Source organism: Ranitomeya imitator, chromosome 5 (assembly GCF_032444005.1).
Source record: "Ranitomeya imitator isolate aRanImi1 chromosome 5, aRanImi1.pri, whole genome shotgun sequence".
Taxonomy (NCBI): Eukaryota; Metazoa; Chordata; class Amphibia; order Anura; family Dendrobatidae; genus Ranitomeya; species Ranitomeya imitator.
In genome coordinates, this window is record NC_091286.1 from 711,376,322 (window position 1) to 711,400,469 (window position 24,148).

The following is a 24,148-nucleotide window of genomic DNA, read 5'->3' on the forward strand; positions in this document are numbered from 1 at the left end:
CTGGGTGATGAGAGGAGACTGCTGGGAGATTATACAGTGTACACTGGAGGATTCTGGGTGATGAGAGGAGACTGCTGGGAGATTATACAGTATACACTGGAGGATTCTGGGTGATGAGGAGAGGAGACTGCTGGGAGATTATACAGTATACACTGGAGGATTCTGGGTGATGAGGAGACTGCTGGGAGATTATACAGTATACACTGGAGGATTCTGGGTGATGAGAGGAGACTGCTGGGAGATTATACAGTGTACACTGGAGGATTCTGGGTGATGAGAGGAGACTGCTGGGAGATTATACAGTATACACTGGAGGATTCTGGGTGATGAGGAGAGGAGACTGCTGGGAGATTATACAGTATACACTGGAGGATTCTGGGTGATGAGGAGACTGCTGGGAGATTGTACAGTGTACACTGGAGGATTATGGGTGATGAGAGGAGACTGCTGGGAGATTATACAGTATACACTGGAGGATTCTGGGTGATGAGAGGAGACTGCTGGGAGATTATACAGTATACACTGGAGGATTCTGGGTGATGAGAGGAGACTGCTGGGAGATTATACAGTGTACACTGGAGGATTCTGGGTGATGAGAGGAGACTGCTGGGAGATTATACAGTATACACTGGAGGATTCTGGGTGATGAGAGGAGACTGCTGGGAGATTATACAGTATACACTGGAGGATTATGGGTGATGAGAGGAGACTGCTGGGAGATTATACAGTATACACTGGAGGATTCTGGGTGATGAGGAGAGGAGACTGCTGGGAGATTATACAGTATACACTGGAGGATTCTGGGTGATGACAGGAGACTGCTGGGAGATTATACAGTGTACACTGGAGGATTCTGGGTGATGAGGAGAGGAGACTGCTGGGAGATTATACAGTATACACTGGAGGATTCTGGGTGATGAGAGGAGACTGCTGGGAGATTATACAGTATACACTGGAGGATTCTGGGTGATGAGAGGAGAGGAGACTGCTGGGAGATTATACAGTGTACACTGGAGGATTCTGGGTGATGAGGAGAGGAGACTGCTGGGAGATTATACAGTATACACTGGAGGATTCTGGGTGATGAGAGGAGACTGCTGGGAGATTATACAGTATACACTGGAGGATTCTGGGTGATGAGGAGACTGCTGGGACATTATACAGTATACACTGGGGGATTCTGGGTGATGAGAGGAGACTGCTGGGAGATTATACAGTATACACTGGAGGATTCTGGGTGATGAGATGAGACTGCGGGGAGATTATACAGTATACACTGGAGGATTCTGGGTGATGGGAGGAGACTGCTGGGAGATTATACAGTATACACTGGAGGATTCTGGGTGATGAGGAGAGGAGACTGCTGGGAGATTATACAGTATACACTGGAGGATTCTGGGTGATGAGAGGAGACTGCTGGGAGATTATACAGTATACACTGGAGGATTCTGGGTGATGGGAGGAGACTGCTGGGAGATTATACAGTATACACTGGAGGATTCTGGGTGATGGGAGGAGACTGCTGGGAGATTATACAGTATACACTGGAGGATTCTGGGTGATGAGGAGAGGAGACTGCTGGGAGATTATACAGTATACACTGGAGGATTCTGGGTGATGAGAGGAGACTGCTGGGAGATTATACAGTATACACTGGAGGATTCTGGGTGATGAGAGGAGGCTGCTGGGAGATTATACAGTAGAGGATTCTGGCTGATGAGAGGAGACTGCTGGGAGATTATACAGTATACACTGGAGGATTCTGGGTGATGAGAGGAAACTACTGGGAGATTATACCGTGTACACTGGAGGATTCTGGGTGATGAGAGGAGACTGCTGGGAGATTATACAGTATACACTGGAGGATTCTGGGTGATGAGAGGAGACTGCTGGGAGATTATACAGTATACACTGGAGGATTCTGGGTGATGAGAGGAGACTGCTGGGAGATTATACAGTATACACTGGAGGATTCTGGGTGATGAGAGGAGACTGCTGGGAGATTATACAGTGTACACTGGAGGATTCTGGGTGATGAGAGGAGACTGCTGGGAGATTATACAGTGGAGGATTCTGGGTGGTGATATTATACAGTTAGGTCCAGAATTATTTGGACGGTGACACAAGTTTTGGCATTTTTGCTTTTTACATATTGAAGATCCAGTTATATGATCCGTGTGTGATCTCGGTGCCGATTCTCAGTTTTAACCCTTTCTTACATCAGACGTAATGATCCCTCCGGTGTTCTGGGCCTTATTGTGTCGGGACGGATTATTACGTCTACGTGATGTGTGTGCACAGAGGCTGCGGGCGACCACCACCGGGTGTTGGCTGATTCTGACAGCGGACACCCAGCACTAATTCCCAGCATCTGTCACGCACCGCTCCCGGCACTTTAACCCCCTAAATGCTGCAATAGAACGCTGGAGCTGACAGAGGGATAACCGCCCCTTTATCTTTGGATCAGAGACCCTGCGGCATAACGTTGCTATGGTGACCCGAAGTCGTCATGATGGCATCCTGGTCACCAGAGCTAGGAAAGTTGCTAACTCATGGACAGAGCACGATCAGCAGCTTTCTCTGTCAGCGCAGAGCTGACAGTTTGCACAGTACAGGTATGCTGCTGCATCCCCATGATGTACAAGCAATCAGCCTGCAAAAAATGATTGTCCCATAAGGGGACATAGTAAAGAAAAAAAAGTTAACTTTAAAAAAAAAAAAAAAAAATTGTAAAAATATAAGAAAAAATAATAAAAATTCAGGAGATAATGTATCCATAAATAAATATTTGTATTAAAAAATTGATTAAAAAGTGCACATATTTGGTATCGCTGCGACCCAGCCTATAAAACTGTCCCATTAGTTAACCACTTTAGTGAACATAGAAACCATAGAAAAAAAATTAAAAAACAATGCTTTATAATCATACCACCGAACAAAAAGTAGAATAAAACAGTGAAAAAGAAGGTTGTAAATATAGATGGTAACGCTGAAAGCATCATCTTGACCCTCAAAAATGAAGCCGCCATACAGCTCCATCAGCAGAAAACTAAAGTTATAGCTCCGAGTAAAGCGATGTAAAAATAATAATTTTTTTTCTATAAAATACCGTATATACTCAAGTATAAGCTGAGTTTTTCATCACGTTTTCTTGTGCTGGAGAAGCCCCTCTCTGCTAATGCTCGAGTCAGGGTCCCAGAAGACGTAGGGGGAGCTGTAGCGGCGGAGCAGCGGGTCGCAGGAGGCAGGAGCCAGCTGCTGCAGCTAAAGCCTGCACTGGTGGTGATATTCATACCCTGATGGCACCAGAACAAGACGCTACGAGGGAGCGCAGGGAAGGTAAGTAGAATGGTTTATTTATTCTTTTATGTTTTTGTGATGGGGTCCATGTATACAAGGATAGGGATGAGAAGGCCGTGCATACCAGGATAGGGATGAGGAGCCATGTATACCAGGATGGGGATGAGGGGACAATGCATACCAGGCTTATACTCGAGTCCATACGTTTTTACCATTTTTTTGTGGTAAAATTAGATACCTCGGCTTATACTTGGGTTTGCTTATACTCCAGTATATACGGAAGTTTTTATTGTGTAAAGGTGTCAACACATAAAAAAAAAAACATATAAATGTGGTATCGCTGTAATTGTACTGACCGGAAGAATAAAACTGCCTTATCAATTTTACCACACACCCCACCCACCCCCCAAAAAAATTCCTGAAATGCTGATTTTTGTACTTGTTTCCCTCTCGAAATTGGAATAGAAATTGATCAAAAAATGTTGTCTGAAATTGGTACCAATAAAAAAGTCAATTCATCCTGCAAAAAAACAAACTATTGCATGACTCTGCAAAAACTATTTTTTGTAATAAAAAGCGTCTTTTAGTGTTTGATGGCAACCAAACATAAAAACGCAATATAAATCTGGTATTGCTGTAATTGCACCGACCCGAAGAATAAAGTCACCTAATCGCGTATACCGCATGAGGAATGACGTAAAAAATAAATTAAAACCAATTCTTCACCGGCTGTTGATTTTTTTTTTTTTATTTTTTTTTTTTTATCATTCTGCCTTCCGAAGATCGCAGTAAGGCTCGGCGCACATTTATCCTGCGCTCTGCTCTGAGCGCTTGCATCAGGCTTTCTGTGCAAATCTCCAAAATATGTGATTCAGACGGAACCTCTGGTGGAAGATTTCCTATAATGAGTCAGATGGGGGCACTGTGGACGCCGCCTGACCTGTGATCCAGCTGAGTCCATCTTTTTAGGATCGCCTAAAAGTGCAGTCGGCCACAGTTTTGTGCTCTTCTGAAAAGGACACATCGCTGAACAGAGGCCAAATGGAGTCCAGAGTAACTCTGCTGCCTCATTATAGCGAATGGCTCTCTCAGGGGTTCATCTGAATCACGTCACTAAGAGATTAACATGGAAACCCCGATGTAAGTGCTCAGCGTAGAGCGCCGGATAACTGTGATCCCAATCGTTATGTAAAATATTGTCACAATAATATATCCCTAAGATATAGCTATTATTAAGTTTAAGGTAAAATTACCCATAAATAAGGGTCATAAAAATGTGTAACAGTCTTAACACAGAGGAATAATAAGCTAGTGGGGGGCAATGTGAGCTCTCCCTTCCTTACCCTACCTCACCGCGGAGGTTGGCACCCTAAGTTCGACATGGAGCCCCCTTTCAATGTCGGCTGTCCCTTATGACCTTAAAGGGAAGAACTAACAGAAACAACCAACACCAATAATAAAGTGCTATAATGCAATAAGGTGCAATACATTAGTCTGTAGCGGTATAAACTCTGTTCTTTTCTGAGATGGTATAGTAGAGACTCTCAGAATTTAACTACTTAATGCCAACAAGTTAGTGATTTGACTTAATGGCAAAAAATATTCTAGAACAATAGTGGTCTGAGATAGTCAATGTCAGAAATAGACCATAAAAGGATCTAGCCACATATCTTTTGATCCACCGTTTGTAGACAATAGGTTCTTTATAAAGATATTAGATAAAGGTCACCCCCTTTTACACCTTCGGTTTTGCTGTGAATTTGACTGACTCAATGGAAGTCAATGGGTTCAGAAACGCTGCAGATCCACAAAAAGAATTGACCTGCTGCGGAAAATAAAACACTGAGAATAAGGATGGAAATTTCCGCAGCATGTGCACACCAATTCAGGAATGCCATTGATTAACATTGCTTTAATAATCCAGTGCGGATTTATAGCATTTCCGCGAGGAAAAAATGCTGCAACAAATCCGCAACGTGTGCACATAGCCTTAAACTACCTAAACTCACAGTAGAGCAGCTGTTATGGACCTGGTGGTTAGGAGCACCTAGAACGACCTGATGGTTAAACTAACACAGAACAAGCTCTGGGAAGTGGGAGCTCTGCTGACTGCAACCCCTAATCCTATCACACACACTAGAAATAGCCGTGGAGCGTACCTAACTCTGCCTAGACGCCTCTTCACAGCCTAAGAGCTAACTAGCCCTAGAGATAGAAAATAAAGCCTACCTTGCCTCAGAGAAATTCCCCAAAGGAAAAGGCAGCCCCCCACATATATTGACTGTGAGTAAAGATGAAAGTCACAAACGCAGAAATGAAACAGGTTTCAGCAAAGGGAGGCCAGACTTACAAAACAGACTGAGGATAGGAAAGGTATCTTTGCGGTCAGCACAAAAAACTACAAAAGACCACGCAGAGTGTGCAAAAAGACCTCCGCACCGACTCACTGTGCGGAGGTGCCACTCTGCATCCCAGAGCTTCTAGCTAGCAAGGCAAAATCATGATAGCAAGCCGGACAAGAAAACAAAGAACAAATAATATACTAGCAGGGACTTAGCTTCTGCTGGAGTAGACAGGTCACCCGAAAGATCCAAGAGCGAACTGAACCAGTACAAGAACATGACAGCTGGCATGGAGTAACGATCTGAGTGGAGTTAAATAGAGCAGCCAGCCAAAGAATAAACTACGTCACCTGTGGAAGGAACCTCAGAAGCAGCAGCTCCACTCACAGCCACCAGAGGGAGTCCATGGACAGAGCTCGCCGAAATACCATTGATGACCACAGGAGGGAGTTCGATAACAGAATTCACAACAGTACCCCCCCTTGAGGAGGGGTCACCGAACCCTCATCAGAGCCCCCAGGCCGTTTAGGACGAGCCAAATGAAAGGCACGAACTAGATCGGCAGCATGAACATCAGAGGCAAAAACCCAGGAATTATCTTCCTGACCATAACCCTTCCACTTGACCAGGTACTGGAGTTTCCGTCTCGAAATACGAGAATCCAAAATCTTTTCCACCACATACTCCAACTCCCCCTCGACCAACACCGGGGCAGGAGGATCAACGGAGGGAACCATAGGTGCCACGTATCTCCGCAATAACGACCTTCTGAACTCCAAAGAGACACTTTGACCCCTTCACAAACAAGGAATTCGCACGAAGGACCTGGAACACCATTCTGACCTGCTTTACATGAGACTCCCAATCATCCGAAAAGACCAAAATATCATCCAAATATACGATCATGAATCTATCCAGGTACTCTCGGAAGATGTCATGCATAAAGGACTGAAATACAGATGGAGCATTAGAAAGCCCGAATGGCATAACCAGGTACTCAAAATGGCCCTCGGGCGTATCAAATGCTGTTTTCCATTCATCGCCCTGTTTAATTCGCACAAGATTATACGCCCCTCGAAGATCTATCTTTGTGAATTAACTAGCCCCCTTAATCCGAGCAAACAAATCAGACAGCAGCGGCAAAGGGTACTGAAATTTGACTGTGATCTTATTAAGAAGGCGGTAATCAATACAAGGTCTCAAAGAACCATCCTTCTTGGCCACAAAAAAGAACCCTGCTCCCAATGGTGATGACTTCGGGCGAATATGACCTTTCTCCAAGGATTCCTTTATATAACTCCGCATAGCGGCGTGCTCTGGCACAGATAAATTGAACAATCGGCCCTTAGGAAACTTACTACCAGGAATCAAATTAATAGCACAATCGCAATCCCTATGAGGAGGTAGGGCACTGGATTTGGGCTCATCAAATACATCCCGGTAATCCGACAAAAATTCAGGGACTTCAGAAGGAGTGGAAGGCGAAATTGACAGCAATGGAACATCACCATGTACCCCTTGACAACCCCAGCTGGACACAGACATAGATTTCCAATCCAATACTGGATTATGGACCTGTAGCCATGGCAACCCCAAAACGACCACATCATGCAGATTATGCAACACCAAAAAGCGAATATCCTCCTGATGTGCAGGAGCCATGCACATGGTCAGCTGGGTCCAGTATTGAGGCTTATTCTTGGCCAAAGGCGTAGCATCAATTCCTCTCAATGGAATAGGATACTGCAAGGGCTCCAAGAAAAAACCACAGCGCCTGGCAAACTCCAAGTCCATCAAATTCAGGGCAGCGCCTGAATCCACAAATGCCATAACAGAATAGGACGACAGAGAGCAAATCAGAGTAACGGACAAAATAAATTTAGACTGTACCGTACCAATAGTGGCAGACCTAGCGAACCGCTTAGTGTGCTTAGGACACTCGGAGATAGCATGAGTGGAATCACCACAGTAAAAACACAGCCCATTCCGACGTCTGTGTACTTGCCGTTCAGCTCTGGTCAAAGTCCTATCACATTGCATAGGCTCAGGCCTATGCTCAGAGAATACCGCCAAATGGTGCACAGCTTTGCGCTCACGCAAGCGCCGATCGATCTGAATGGCCAAGGACATAGACTCATTCAGACCAGCAGGCGTGGGAAATCCCACCATGACATCCTTAAGGGCTTCAGAAAGACCCTTTCTGAAAATTGCCGCCAGGGCACACTCATTCCACTGAGTAAGCACAGACCACTTTCTAAACTTCTGACAGTACACCTCCGCTTCATCCTGACCCTGACACAAAGCCAGCAAGATTTTCTCTGCCTGATCCACTGAATTTGGTTCATCATAAAGCAATCCAAGCGCCAGAAAAAACGCATCAACATCATGCAATGCAGGATCTCCTGGCGCAAGGGAAAATGCCCAGTCTTGAGGGTCACCACGCAACAAAGAAATAATGATTTTTACTTGTTGAACGGGGTCACCAGAGGAGCGGGGTTTCAAAGCAAGAAACAGTTTACAATTATTTTTGAAATTCAGGAACTTAGATCTATCCCCAGAAAACAAATCAGGAATTGGAATTCTAGGCTCTAACATCGGATTCTGAACCACAAAATCTTGAATGTTTTGTACCCTTGCAGTGAGATGATCCACACAAGAGGACAGACCTTGAATGTCCATATCTACACCTGTGTCCTGAACCACCCAGAGGTTAAGGGGAAAAGAACGATAAAACACACTGCAGAGAAAAAAAAATGGTCTCAGAACTTCTCTTATCCCTCTATTGAGATGCATTAATACTTTGGGCCAGCTGTACTGTTATGGACCTGGTGGTTAGGAGCACATAGTTTAACCATCAGGTCGTTCCAACACAGAACAAGCTCTGGGAAGTGGGAGCTCTGCTGACCGCAACCCCTAATCCTATCACACACACTAGAAATAGCCGTGGAGCGTACCTAACTCGGCCTAGACGCCTCTTCACAGCCTAAGAGCTAACTAGCCCTAGAGATAGAAAATAAAGCCTACCTTGCCTCAGAGAAATTCCCCAAAGGAAAAGGCAGCCCCCCACATATATTGACTGTGAGTTAAGATGAAAGTCACAAATACAGGAATGAAACAAGTTTCAGCAAAGGGAGACCAGACTAACTAAACAGACTGAGGATAGGAAAGGTATCTTTGCAGTCAGCACAAAAAACTACAAAAGACCACGCAGAGTGTGCAAAAAGACCTCTGCACCGACTCACGGTGTGGTGGTGCCACTCTGCATCCCAGAGCTTCTAGCTAGCAAGGCAAAATCATGATAGCAAGCCGGACAAGAAAACAAAGAACAAATAATATACTAGCAGGGACTTAGCTTCTGCTGGAGTAGACAGGTCACCCGAAAGATCCAAGAGCGAACTGAACCAGTACAAGAACATTGACAGCTGGCATGGAGTAACGATCTGAGTGGAGTTAAATAGAGCAGCCAGCCAAAGAATAAACTACGTCACCTGTGGAAGGAACCTCAGAAGCAGCAGCTCCACTCACAGCCACCAGAGGGAGTCCATGGACAGAACTCGCCGAAGTACCATTCATGACCACAGGAGGGAGTTCGATAACAGAATTCACAACAAGCAGCACATGAATCTCTCTACACCATTCACGTTGGGTGAGGGCAGATCCATTTTGGCAAAGTCCTAAGGGGAAAAAAAAAAACACCATAAGAGGAAAAACCTCCACTATTCTAGACAAAAAAAACACCAGTACACCGGCAGAGATGCTTACCTGTCCAGGGCCTCCAAACAATTGCACTAACCAGAGACCCAAGGGAAAAGCTCCCGGGCCTGACTGCCTCCCCATTGTATACTATAGGACTTTTTCCAAGACTATTGAACCCATTTTCTAAAAATGTGTAATGAAGTGCTCCAAGGCATCCCTGTGCCCCCTGAAACTTTGGAAGCCCACATCTCTCTTGTACATAACGAAGGCAAAGACCCGGAATACTGTAGTGGTAATTGCAGACCGATTTCCCTACTAAACGTAGACCTTAAAACTTAGGCTCGTATGCTTGCAAAACGCATTGCGGATCTCTTGCCAGATTTGATATCACCGGCTGAGACCGGCTTCATTAAGGGAAGAGAGGGTAAGGAGAATGCTTGGCGAGACCTTCACTTGTCACAATATCCACCACAATCTCCCATTGGTGCATTTGACAGAGTGGACTGGACCTTTCTACAAGAAACTCCTTCATTCTTTTCATTTTCCCCTCTAGCTGCCATATTGCAGATGTACTCTCATCCCTCGGCCAAAAGTAAACTTGATAACTCCCTCACTAAGTCATTTGTTATAGGTAATGGAACAAGATATGGCTGCCCCCTGTCGCCACAGTTATTTATAATGGTGATGGAACCCCTGATTAAATCCATCAATGCATACCAAGACCTAATGGACGTAAACATACAAGGCCTTCACCATAAAACTAGGCCTTCACCGAAGACCTTCTAGCTACAATGACACCCCCAGAAGGGTATTCTGGCCCTTATGTAAATCTTGGAGAAATATGGCTCTCTATCTAATTTCAAAATAAACCTATCCAAATCTGAAGCCATTGGAATAAGCATACCTACTGTTATGATCCGGTGACCTTGGAGCAGCATGAGAACTTGCACTGGAGAAAGTGGCCACTATACTGACCACAATCCTGAACTTAACACCGCAACTAGAAGTAGCCGTGGAGTGTACCTAACAAACCTAGACACCTCGTCACAGCCGGAGGACTAAATACCCCTAAAGATGGAAATAGGAATACTATCTTGCCTCAGAGCAGATCCCCAAAGGATAGACAGCCCCCTACAAATATTGGCGGTGAGTCGGAGAGGAAAAAACATACACAGGCAGAAAAACAGGATTTAGCACAGGAGGCCACACTAGCTAAATAGGACAGGATAGGACAGAGTTCTGTGCGGTCAGTATTAAAACCCTTCAAAAATATCCACAGCAGAATATACAAAAACTTCCTACATCTAACTAAAGATGTAGGAGCGTATATCTGCAACTCCAGTGAATCCTACAATCAGAGCAGGAATACAAACAAAAACAAGCACACAGCAGTGTGCCACAGACACAAAAACCAAACACTTATCTTTGCTGAATTTGGCAGCAAGCAGGAGAAGCCAGAAAGTGATCCAACACTTCAGAAGAAACATTGGCAACTGGCAAGGGCTAATGAATCCTGCACACCTAAATATCCCAGTCAGAACAGCAATTAGCAGATACACCTGGCCAGGACTGTGACTCAGAGACAACTTCATTCCCACCTACAACCACTGGAGGGAACTCAAGAGCAGAATTCACAACAACCTACTAGCCCTTTAGAATGCCTTAGTCTCTAGGCATTAAGATCAGTACATCTTATAAGGAGCTATTCAATCTAAACTGCAAACCGCTCCTTACTTTAATCGTAGATCATACAATAAAAAGGAGGGCCCCATGTCTTTCTTTGATGAGCAGAAAAAAGCTAATTAGAAGTATTCTTCTGTCCAAACTCATCTATCTATTCCAGATGCTACCCCTTACATTACCTAAATCATTCTTAACCCAGCTCAACTCTTCCTTTTTTTTTTTTAACTACATTTGGAATAATCACCGTCCACAGCTTAATTCACACACTGTCATTCCCGAAGAGGCATGGCGGTATGGGAGCCCCTAATATTCATAACTATTACCTTGCCGCCATATTATCAAGAACCATCGAGTGGGTCCGGAAACCAAAGGAGAAACCCTGGCTCTCCATAGAAGAACGTATGTCTCCCATACAATTGCGATCAGTTATCCTCTCCCCCGCTCCAGCACATAAGACTACGTTCCACCATCTCTTCACTCGCACAGTGGTTAAATGGTGGAAATCCAAAGCACCCTACCTATCCCCGACCCCTGTCCACTATCTCGAGTATCGGATATTATGGCCCTAAACTCAGAGGAATCCGTGACCACTGATGCATCACCTTTAATAGACCATTGATATGATGAAGGCACTTTCATGTCCTTCAAAGAGTTGAAGGTGTTACCTACAATGTCCAACTACACTTTCATCCACTATCAGTCTCTAAAGAGGACAATACGCCAAATCGTGTCCAATGGAGACCCCATAAGACCGCTCACCATTCATGAAGCCATATGCTCGCAGACCAAAACTCCAAAAAACTGTATTCTCTACCCTTTATAATAGAGATGCCTCTCCGAAAAGAGCATTCTTGCTGAAAGGACTTGGGCCATTCTTTTACTGAACTCCAAATTCAACATATACACAAATTTTCATATGGCCCTTCACAATGTGTTAGGGCCCAAGAAAACGGCTACAAATAATTACCCATTGGTACACGACTCCTCTCCAAACATATAAATGGTTCCCTTCCACCTCAGATGTATGCTGGAGACGCGGAAGAGATAGGGCTTCATATCTACACGTTTGGTGGTCCTGTCCGATTCTACAAGAATTTGGGGATATTGTGTCCCAGACTTTGACTGAAGTATTACACACGGTTAGGTCCAACTCCTGAACATATTTTTCTAAATTTCCCGCTGGTTCCAGATAAAAAATATCTATCAAAACTTGAATCCTTCATTATAACAGCAGACCAGCTTCTTATACCTCCGTTATGGCGCACATCTAATATTCCAAGTAAAAATCAACTGATTCTTAACCCCTTCCTGACCTCGGATGGGATAGTACGTCCAACGTCAGAACCCCTGCTGTGAGGTGGGCTCAAGCGGTGAGCCCACCTCAAAGCCGTGACATGTCAGCTGTTTTCAATAGCTGATGTGCCCGCAATAGGCGCAGGTGGAATCGCGATCCGCCCGCACCTATTAATCAGTTAAATGCCGCTGTCAAACGCTGACAACGACCTTTAACAAGCGCTTCCTGCCATCGGGCCAGAAATATGCGCATCGCTGACCCCCATCACATGATCGGGGGTCAACAGTGAGTCGGCATGACAACCAGAGGTCTCCTTGAGACCACTATGGTTGTTGATGCCAGATTTTTATGAGCGCCAACCTAACCCTACACATATTAGGTATCGCAGAGTTCATAATCACCCAGTCAATCAATATAAAAAAAGATTAACCTGATCGCTAAACGGCGAAGAGAGAAAAGAAATTGAAACACCAGAATTAAGTTGTTTTTTTTTGTCGCCGCGACATTGTATTAAAATGTAATAACGGGCGATGAAAAGAACGTATCTGCACCAAAATGGTGTCATTAAAAACGTCAGATCGGCACACAAAAACTAAGCCCTCACCCAACCCGAGATCACGAAAAATGGAGACACTACGGGTATCGGAAAATGGCGCAATTTTTTTTTTTTTTTTAGCAAAGTTTGGAAATTTTTTTCACCACTTAGATAGAAAAGAACCTAGACATGTTTGGTGTCTATGAACTCTATGAAGTGTGGCTTTTTTTTTTTTTTTTTGCAATTTCATCGCACTTGGAATATTTTTCCTGTTTTCGGGTACACGACATGCTAAAACCGATGATGTCGTTCAAAAGTACAACTCGTCCTGCAAAGAACAAGCCCTCACATGGCCATGTTGATGGAAAAATAAAAAAAGTTATGGCTCTGGAAAGGAGGGGAGTGAAAAATGAAACCGCAAAACCGAAAAAAGCTGGGGTCATGAAGGGGTTAAAATTGATCAACTATACCATATTGAAGAATTGGCAGCACGCTCTACGCAAAACCTTTCCTTCTACTTGCGTGTCTGGAGTCCATGGATATCTTATAGGAATTCCGCAAAATTTTTATCCTTCTCTTCCTAAGACCAGAGATATCTTGGTGCTACCCATAGGCCTGTACCCCATCGGAAAAATCCTCGTTCATCAACTCAATACCGTTTCCCCACCAATGCCTTTAATTACTTTGGAACTGTAAAATTTGAAATTAAAGACACATTGTTCCAACTTTTGTTGATCAAAAAATCCAAGAATCGTACATGTAAGGCAGTGTTGATGCAATGATTATGTAACCTCCATCTTATTGGTGATTTGTCTACTTTCTTTAGATGTAGAATACTGAGCTGAACTGGATGTTGTTACCAATTGTGTCGCCTCATTTGCTTTACAGTTTCCTGACATTTACCTATTACTTCTTAATAAATAAAACGTTGAAATCAAAACAGACCCCTTTAAATTTTTCACTATGTTTCATTGCAGCCGATTGGTAAATTCACAAAAGTTCATTTTTTCTCAGTAATGTCCACTCTGCACCACATCTTGACTGAACAAAAACAGAAATGTAGTAATTTTAGCAAATTTTTTTAAAGAAAAACTGAAATCTCCCATGGCCATAAGTCTTCAGCCCCTTTGCTCAGTATTGAGTAGAACCTTTTCAGCTTGTACAGCGATGAATATTCTTGGGATTGATGCCACAAGTTTTTCCCCCCTGGATTCGGGGATCCTCGGCCATTCCTCCTTGCAGATCCTCTCCAGTTCCGTCAGGTTGGATGGTGAACGTTGGTGGACGCCATTTTCAGGTCTCTCCAGAGATGCTCCATTGAGTTTAGGTCAGATCTCTGGCTGGGCCGGTCAGGAATGGTCACAGAGTTGTTCTGAAGCCGCTCCTTTGTTATTTTAGCTGTGTGCTTACTATCATTGTCTTGTTGGAAGGTGAACCTTCGGCCAAGTCTGAGGTCCAGAGCACTCTGGAAGAGGTTTTCATCCAGGATCTCTCTGTACTTGGCCACATTCATGTTTCCTTCTATGACAACCAGTCGTCCTGTCCCTGCAGCTGAAAAACACCCCCATAGCATGATGCTGCCACCACCATGCTTCACTGTTGGGATTGTGTTGGACAGGTGATGAGCAGTGCCTGGTTTTCTCCACACATACCGCTCAGAGTTATCACCAAAAAGGTCTATCTTCATCTTATCAGACCAGAGAATCTTATTTCTCATAGTCTGGGAATCCTTCATGTGTTTTTTAGCAAACTATGTGGGCTTTTTCATATGTCTTGAACTGAGGAGAGGCTTCCGTCAGGCCACTCTGCCATAAAGGCCTGACTGGTGGAGGGCTGCAGTGATAGTTGACTTTCTGGAACTTTGTCCACAGAAAAATCGATGAATCCAACAGGAATGTAATAAAATCAGTGAATTTATTTCTTCATTTTTTTTTTAAAGGAAAGTTATATCCTATGGTACACCACTTGTAAATAAGGTATAATTTCTTCCAAAAGAATGCCGCCATATGTGTAGAATGCTGTAAGAAATTATACCTTATTTACAAGTGGTGTACCATAGGATATAACTCTTTCCTTTTTTTAAAAAAATGGAGAAATAAATTCACTGATTTTATTACATTCCTGCTGGATTCATCGATTTTTCTGTGGACTGAGTGCTCAACTTTTCCGTGCAAGAACAGATGTGGAACAGCCAATATTCAGGTGAGCTGACCATCTTTTGGTTTTTTGTGGAACTTTCTCCCATCTCCCTACTGCATCTCTGGAGCTCAGCCACAGTGATCTTGAGGTTCTTCTTTACCTCTCTCACCAAGGCTCTTCTTCCACGATTGCTCAGTTTGGCTGGACGGCCAGGTCTAGGAAGACTTCTGGTGGTCCCAAACTTCTTCCATTTAAGGATTATGGAGGCCACTGTGCTCTTAGGAACCTTGAGTACTGCATTCTGTTGTAACCTTGGCCAGATCTGCGCCTTGCCACAATTCTGTCTCTGAGCTCCTTGGCCAGTTCCTTTGACCTCATGATTCTCATTTGGTCTGACATGACATTGCTATTGGTCGATCCCTCGAAGGGATGACACCCCCATTTTTATACCTAACCTTCGTTATTTCGTCACCAAACCCTCCACCAAATAACGACAGACTCTGATCTTGGATTATAATTGGCCACAGTGGCCTTTATTATAAACATACAACAAGAATAAATAACATAGGGGAGGAGTCCTTGAAGCTCCAAACTGGTGGTCAACCATAACAGGGAGTGGACAGAAACATACCATATATTTACTCCCAGCCGTAACCACCCAGGCTCGGAAGCACCAAACTACCCCGAAGGGTTAACCATGTCCACTTTTAACCTGGGGATCCGGCCCACCGTTGCCAAGATCCCCCCCGGAACCACCAGACCCGAAAACCAAGTTTACACCCACTGAAGGATCCGTACCCCGACGGATCCCCCAGGCCAATTTATCACCAACTCCAAGGACCCCTCCCACCGCCTCGAGCCACCATGACCCAAAACAATTACCCGAAAATGCAACAATACAAAAAACACGATAAAACCGGGCGGGCGGGATCTTCTTGATGCTCCAGAGCGGGAACTGGTAAGCCCCACCCCACCCATACCTTATAAACCCCTGCCTCATACATAACACCCCCCTCCCCTAATTAACCCCTTCCCCACCTATCTCTCCCTCCCAAACCCCTGTCATGACGGCCTGCACGTACGCCGTCTGCGGGGGGGTGGGACGGCTCGCTCCGGCCTGCTCTTGCACTGTGAGCGGTGAGGTCTTATATAGACAGGTGTGCGCCTTTCCAAATCAAGTCCTATCAGTTTAATTAACCCCTTAACCCCCAGAGCTATTTTCAGTTTTGCATTTTCGTTTTTCACTCCCTTCCTTCCCAGAGCCATAACTTTTCTATTTTTCCAACAATTTGGCCATATGAGGGCTTATTTTTTGCGGGGCAAGTTGTACTTTTGAACAACACCATTGGTTTTACCATGTCTTGTACTAAAAAAACGGGGGGAAAAAATTCCAAGTGCAGTGAAATTAGGAAAAAAGTGCAATCCCACACTTGTTTTTTGTTTGGCTTTTTGCTAAATGCTAAAACTGAGCTGCCATTATGGTTTTCAAGGTCATTACGAGTTCATAGACACCAAACATGTCAAGGTTCTTTTTTCTCTAAAAAAAAAAAAAAAAAAAAAAAAAAAACCCATAGCATCTCCATTTTTCGTGATCTCTGGTCGGGTGAGGGCTTATTTTTTGGGCGCCGAGCTGACATTTTTAATGATACCATTTTGGTGCAGAGAAGATCTTTTGATCGCCCATTATTGCATTTTAATGCAGTGTCGTGGCGACCAAAAAAACGTAACTTTGGTGTTTTTGACTTCTTTTCTCGCTACGCTGTTTAGTGATCAGGTTAATCCTTTTTTTTAATTTCTAGATCGGCCGTTTCTGAACTTGGCGATACCAAATATGTGGCGTGGGTGGTGCATAGCAATCTGGCATTGACAACCATGGAGGTCTCAAGGAGATCTCTGGTTGTCATGCCGACAAACCGATGACCGCCAATCATGTGATGTGGTCACTGGTGCACATAATTCCAGCCTGATGGCGATTTAAATACCACTGTCAGTTTAACAGCGGCATTTAACTAGTTAGGGTACCGTCACACAGTGGCATTTTGATCGCTACGACGGCACGATTCGTGACGTTCCAGCGATATTGTTACGATCTCGCTGTGTCTGACACGCTACTGCGATCGGGGACCCCGCTGAGAATCGTACGTCGTAGCAGATCGTTTGAAACTTTCTTTCGTCGCTGGATCTCCTGCTGACATCGCTGAATCGGCGTTGACGTTTGACGCCGATTCAGCGATGTCTTCACTGGTAACCAGGGTAAACATCGGGTTACTAAGCGCTTAGTAACCCGATGTTTACCCTGGTTACCAGCGTAAACGTAAAAAAACCAAACACTACATACTTACATTCCGCTGTCTGTCCTCCGGCGCTGTGCTTCTCTGCACTGGCTGTGAGCGCCGGCCAGCCGGAAAGCAGAGCGGTGACGTCACCGCTCTGCTTTACGGCTGACCGGCGCTGACAGTGCAGAGGAAAGCACAGCGCCGGAGGACAGACAGCGGAATGTAAGTATGTAGTGTTTGTTTTTTTTACGTTTACGCTGGTAACCAGGGTAAACGTCGGGTTACTAAGCGCGGCCCTGCGCTTAGTAACCCGATGTTTGCCCTGGTTACCCGGGGACTTCGGGATCATTGGTCGCTGGAGAGCGGTCTGTGTGACAGCTCTCCAGCGACCACACAGCGACGCTTCAGCGATCGACATCGTTGTCGTATCGCTGCAGCGTCGTTTCAGTGTGATGGTACCCTTAATAGCGGCGGGTGGATCGCGATTCCACCTGTGGCTATTGTGGGCACATGACAGCTGTTCAAAACAGCTGATATGTGCTGGGATAGATGTGGGCTCACCGCCGGAGCCCACATCAAAGCGAGGGATACCAACATCGGCGTACTATTACATCCGATGTCGGTAAGGGGTTAAACATAGCTGGACTCCAATGAAGGAGTAGAACCACCTCAAGGAGGAGCACAAGAAAATGGACAGCATGGGACTTAAATGAGTGTCTGAGCAAAGGGTCTGAAGACTTATGACCATGTGATATTTCCATTTTTCTTTTTTAATAAATTTGCAAACATTTCTACTTTTCAGTTTTATTCCAGTCAAGATGGGGTGCAGAGTGTACATTAATTAGTAAAAAATTAACTTTTTTGAATTTACCAAATGGCTGCAATGGAACAATTATAAGGTGTCTGAATACTTTCCATACCCTCTGCATACAGTTGTGCTCAAAAGTTTACATACCCCGGCAGAATTTTTGCTTTCTTGGCCTTTTTTCAGAGAATATGAATGACAATACAAAAACTTTTTCTCCATTCATGGTTAGTGGTTGGGTGAAGCCATTTATTGTCAGACTACTGTGTTTTCTCTTTTTTACATCTTAATGACAACCAAAAACATCCAAATGACCCTGATCAAAAGTTCACATACCCCACTTCTTAATACTGTGTATTGCCCCCTCTAACACCAATGACACCTTGAAGTCTTTTGTGGTAGTTGTGGATGAGGTTCTTTATTTTCTCAGATGTAAAGCTGCCCACTCTTCTTGGCAAAAAGCCTCCAGTTCCTGTATATTCCTGGGCTGTCTAGCATGAACTGTGCGCTTGAGATCTCCCCGGAATGGCTCAATGATATTGAGGTCAGGAGACTGAGATGGCCACTCCAGAACCTTCACTTTGTTCTGCTGTAGCCAATGACAGGTTGGCTTGGCCTTGTGTTTTGGATCATTGTCATGTTGGGAAGTCCAAGTACGTCCCATGCTCAGCATCCGGGCTGATGAGTGCAAATTTACCTCCAGTATTTGCTGATAACGTGCTGCATTCATCTTTCTTTCAACTTCGAACAAGTTTCCTGTGCCTTTGTAGCTCACACATCCCCAAAACATCAGTGTTCCATCTCCGTGCTTTACAGTAGGAATGGTGTTCCTTTCATCATAGGCCTTCCCAGGTTCGGACTGGCCGATAGGGTAACAGGGGAATCCCCTGGTGGGCCCCCAACCCCACTGTATGGGCAGTACTTGGCATAATTCGCTTGATTCACTCTGTACAGAAAAAAGCAACATCTCACCACCATTCATTCACCAAAGTACCCAGTTTATTATTACATAGAGATATAGGTACATTTCTGAACGAGGGTAGTATATGTATGTAGGTGAAAAGTGAACCCCTCCAAAGTCAATGTTACTGGTGGGCCCTTGGCACCCCAGTCCGACACTGGGCCTTGTTGACCTCTCTCCAAGTGTAACGTTTGTGGTCGTGGCCAAAAAGTACAATTTTGGTTTCAACACTCCAAATTACCTTGTTCCAGAAGGTTTGTGCTGTTTTGTATATTGTAGGTGAGCTACTTCGTGGCATTTGCACAGTAATAGCTTTCTTCTGGCGACTCGACCATGCAGTCCATTTTTCTTCAAGTGCCTCCTTATTGTGCATCTTGAAACAGCCACACCGCTAGTTTTCAGAGAGTCCAGTATTTCAGCTGATGTTATTTGTGGGTTTTCTTTGCATCCTGAACAATTTTCCTGGCAGTTGTGGATGACATTTTTGTTGGTCTACTTGACCGTAGTTTTGTTTTTTACAGAGTCGCTGATTTTCCATTTGTTAATCACAGTGTGAGCGCTGCTGACTGGCATTATCAATTCCTTGGATATCTTTTTGTATCCCTTTCCTGTTATATACAGTTCAACTACCTTTTCCCGTAGATCCATTGACAATTATTTTGCTTTCCCCATGACTCACAATCCAGAAATGTCAGTGGCTGGATGAAAGATGCAAGAGTCTGTCTGGATCCCAGAAACTCACTCGGCTTTTATGCACACACTGATTACAAGTAAACAGGTCACAGGTGAGGATGTTACCTTTAGTAGCCATTTAAACCCATTTGTGTTAACTTCTGTGCATGTTATCAGGCCAAAATCACCAGGGGATGTGAACTTTTGATCAGGGTCATTTGAATGTTTTGGGTTGTCATTATGATTTAAAAAGAGAAAACACAGTAGTTTGACAATAAATGGCTTCACCCAACCACTATCCGTGAGTGGAGAAAAAGTTTTCGTGTTATCGTTTATATTCTCTGAAAAAAAAAAAAAAAAAAAAAAAAAATATATATATATATATATATATATATATATATATATATATATATATATATATATATATTACTAAAAGTAAAAAGGAGATGTGTCATCTTTAACTTTAGACCTTTTTTAGACAATTTCATCTATAACTGTTCACAATAACAGTAATCTTGACCAGGGTGTGCCCGAACTATTACATGCCACTGTAGCTCCCTCTTTTTCAAGGGACCAAAAGTAATTGGACAGTTATCTTATAAGCTCTTTAGTGGGGTGCATGGGCTTTTCCCTCGTTAATCCTTCATCAATTAAGCAAGTAAAAGGTCTCAAGCTGATTCCAGCTGTGGGATTTACATTCAGATGCTGTTGCTGTGAACCCACAAAATGTGGTTAAAGGAGAACTTAGTGAAGTGTTTTACAGGAACTCCCCCAGATTTTCAAGGGCCAGCAGGAGCGCACCTGACACTGCCGGAACTGCTACTTTTTCCAGGGCTTTTGCTCACAAGGTGCAATCCATTAATCATCATTAAAAATAGAAAGGTGAGATTAGACTTTGGCAAGAAACATCTGAAGAAGCCGCCAGTTCTTTAACAGCATTCTTTGGGCAGATAAAACTAAGATCAACCTTATTCCAGAATGATTGGAAGTATGGAGAAGGCTTGGAACGTCTCATGATCCAAACTATAGCACATCACCTGTAACACATGGATGAGGTACAAGTGGTGATCCAGTGATAAGACTTTGTCCCAAGTATAAAGCATCGCTTTTATTTAGCCATTTAAAAAATGCTCCAAATACATTGGCAGTAGTGCAGATAAGATACTAGTGGCAGGACCTACGCATCGACATACGTCTGGCTCATGGTGACCATGAATCACCACTTGTACCTCATTGTATCTACTTCAGCTGCTCTGACTTGATCTGCGCGTGGATGTAAATTCTCCACATCCTGGAAGGTGAGCGGATACCACTAATTTTCTTCACATGGTGGAGGCAGTGTGATGGCGCAGGCATGCATGGATTCCGATGATCCCGAGCCACCAGTGTTTAATGATGATGATTGGTGCTCCGATGCAACCAAATGCAGCAAGATTGATTAGACTGCACTTCACAGGACAGATGGAAAATGATCCAAAACATCCTGCGAAAAAGAAGTGGAGTATTCTCCAATGATCAAGTCATCACCAGATGACCAGATCTCAGCCCTATTGAGCTGCATTTCACAGGCTGAAGACAAAACCGAAGGCAGAAAAAGCCACAGACAAGCGACAGCTGAGGAGACCAGCACCGGAGGAGACGTCCATGGCCTCCAGACTTCAGGCCATCATTGCTGCAAAGCCTCACACAGGAGACCAGCAATGGTGATGCCCATGGCCTCCAGACTTCAGGCCATCATTGCTGCAAAGCCTCACACAGGAGACCAGCAATGGTGATGCCCATGGCCTCCAGGCTTCAGGCCATCATTGCTGCAAAGCCTCACACAGGAGACCAGCAATGGTGATGCCCATGGCCTCCAGGCTTCAGGCCATCATTGCTGCAAAGCCTCACACAGGAGACCAGCAATGGTGATGCCCATGGCCTCCAGGCTTCAGGCCATCATTGCTGCAAAGCCTCACACAGGAGACCAGCAATGGTGATGTCCATGGCCTCCAGACTTCAGGCCATCATTGCTGCAAAGCCTCACTCCAGAGGAAACCAGCGATGGTGATGTCCATGGCCTCCAGGCTTCAGGCCATCATTGCTGCAAAGCCTCACACAGGAGGAAACCAGCGATGGTGATGTCCATGGCCTCCAGACTTAAGGCCATCATTGCTGCAAAGGATTCTCTGCAAAGGATTAAAGATGACCATTTTATTTACGGGAAAGTTAATTTGTACAATTACTTTTGAGCCCCTGAAATGAGAAGGATTTGTAGAAAAATGGCAGCAATTCCTAAACATTTCACAGGAGATATTTGTTCATCCCCTTTAACCCCTTAACGACCGCCGATACGCCTTTTAACGGTAGCAGTTAAGGGTACTTAAACCACAGCTTAACGGTGCTGAGGAATAAGGGTATAGCGCCCCCCAGAGTTGGAATTTCTCCAGGGTCTCCAAGACAACATGATTCGGTTTTTACAGACCCCCGGTCTTGCGGTTGCCATTATTGATGGCAAACGCAAAAAAAAAAAATCAGCTGTCACCCAGCCCCCCTCCTTCCTCCGGCAGAAAGAATATGGCGGGTGCAGTGCGCCCGCTAAGATGTGCCTGCCTGCACCCGATGATGATTTTCTCTGGCTGCTGGGTTTTGATTACCGTAGTAGACCCTATCACCGTGATCACAACCCCCAATATATAGTATACTAGATTGTGGCCAGATTTCTAACGCATCGGGTATTCTAGAATGTGCATGTCCCCGTAGTGTATGGACAATGATGATTCCAGAATTCGCGGCAGACTGTGCCCGTCGCTGATTGGTCGAGGCAACCTTTATGACATCATCGTCGCCATGGAAACCATTATGACATCTACGTCGATACTGTGCCCATCGCTGAATCAGAAACGTGAGATGTCTACGTCCTTTATGACATCATCGTCGCTGTGCCCGTCGCTGATTGGTCGAGGCAACCTTTATGACATCATCGTCGCCATGGAAACCATTATGACATCTACGTCGATACTGTGCCCATCGCTGAATCAGAAACGTGAGATGTCTACGTCCTTTATGACATCATCGTCGCTGTGCCCGTTGCTGATTGGTCGAGGCCTGGCGGCCTCGACCAATCAGAGACGCGGGATTTCTACGTCGATGCTGTGCCGGTCTCTGATTGGTCGAGGCTGCCAGGCCTCGACCAATCAGAGAGCCGGGATTTCCAGGACAGACAGACAGACAGACAGACAGACGGAAAAACCCTTAGACAATTATATATATAGATTTGGCAGCACTTGGGCTGCGTCTCTCTCTTCTCTCCTTGTAGTTGTTCTGGGAGAGACTACAGTTCAAGCGCTGCCCTGTCAGAATTTTTAAAAAAATGTCTGCGTCCACAAACCCCATAAGAAGTCCAATTACCCACCCCCGTTTTCTGTAATCGCCGCATCCCTGTTGCCAGGGGATTATAAAAACATATATTTTTTTTTATAATTTTTTGCGATTAGGGTTAGCAGGAAAAAAAATACTAGTGTTAGATTATGGTTAGTTTTTCGTTAGGCAGGCAAATAAATAAATGGGCGGCAGAACTTTCAGCACAGAGCCAGCGTACAGAATCTGCGTCTGAAGTAGGGCAGGTTTCCGGCATTGAGGATGACTCTTCTCCACGGGATCCCACAGCCCGATGATAATGGAGTCGGTCGTCACTGCTGAAGCTTCACCAGCCGGACCAAGTACCGCAGTCGCCCCACCTCTGTGTATAATGGCACTTCATTTACTCCTCAAATTCCCTATTTTTCTGCCACCCCTGGAATAAGAGTAGATGTCACCAATTTTACACCCATTGATTTTTTTTTTTTTCAAAATTTTAATTAGCCCAGAAGTCCTACCCACCAAACAAACTTATATTTTAATTAATTTTATTTTTATATAGCGCTAGTATATTCCGCAGCGCTTTACAGTTAGCATTCATTATCATCACTGTCCTCGATGGGGTTCACAATCTAAATTCCCTATCAGTATGTCTTTGGAATGTGGGAGGAAACTGGAGAACCCGGAGGAAATCCAGGCAAACACAGAGAGAACATACAAACTCCTTGGAGATGTTGTCCTTGGATTCCAGCGCTGCAAGGTTGCAGTGCTAACCACTGAGCCACCGTGCCGCCCTAATATGCCGACAACACATCTTCCAAAAACCCACTGCCTTTCATTCCCATTCCTGGATACCCACAAATGTCCCCAAAATAAAATTTTTGGAGGGCCTTACCCTGAATATGTAATTAGTAAAAAAAAAAAAAAAAACACTCCTACTGGGCAACAAAATCTGTCCACAGCACCCCTGTATTAGCAGCTGTCATGTCCCGAGTCCGTTATGAAGCCCTGATGAGATTCCTCCACTTCAGTGACTATTCCCAAACCCCCCGACAACTATGATCGGCTAAATAAATTGAGACCCCTAATTTCCCTCCTAAAAAATT

General features: G+C 44.6%; 1 protein-coding gene across 1 annotated transcript in view; it reads left to right on the forward strand.

Annotated features, from left to right (window-relative positions):
- Window positions 1-24,148, forward strand: part of LOC138638917 (zinc finger protein 420-like) — a 116,534-nt gene that overhangs the window by 58,130 nt on the left and 34,256 nt on the right. The window lies entirely within an intron of this gene.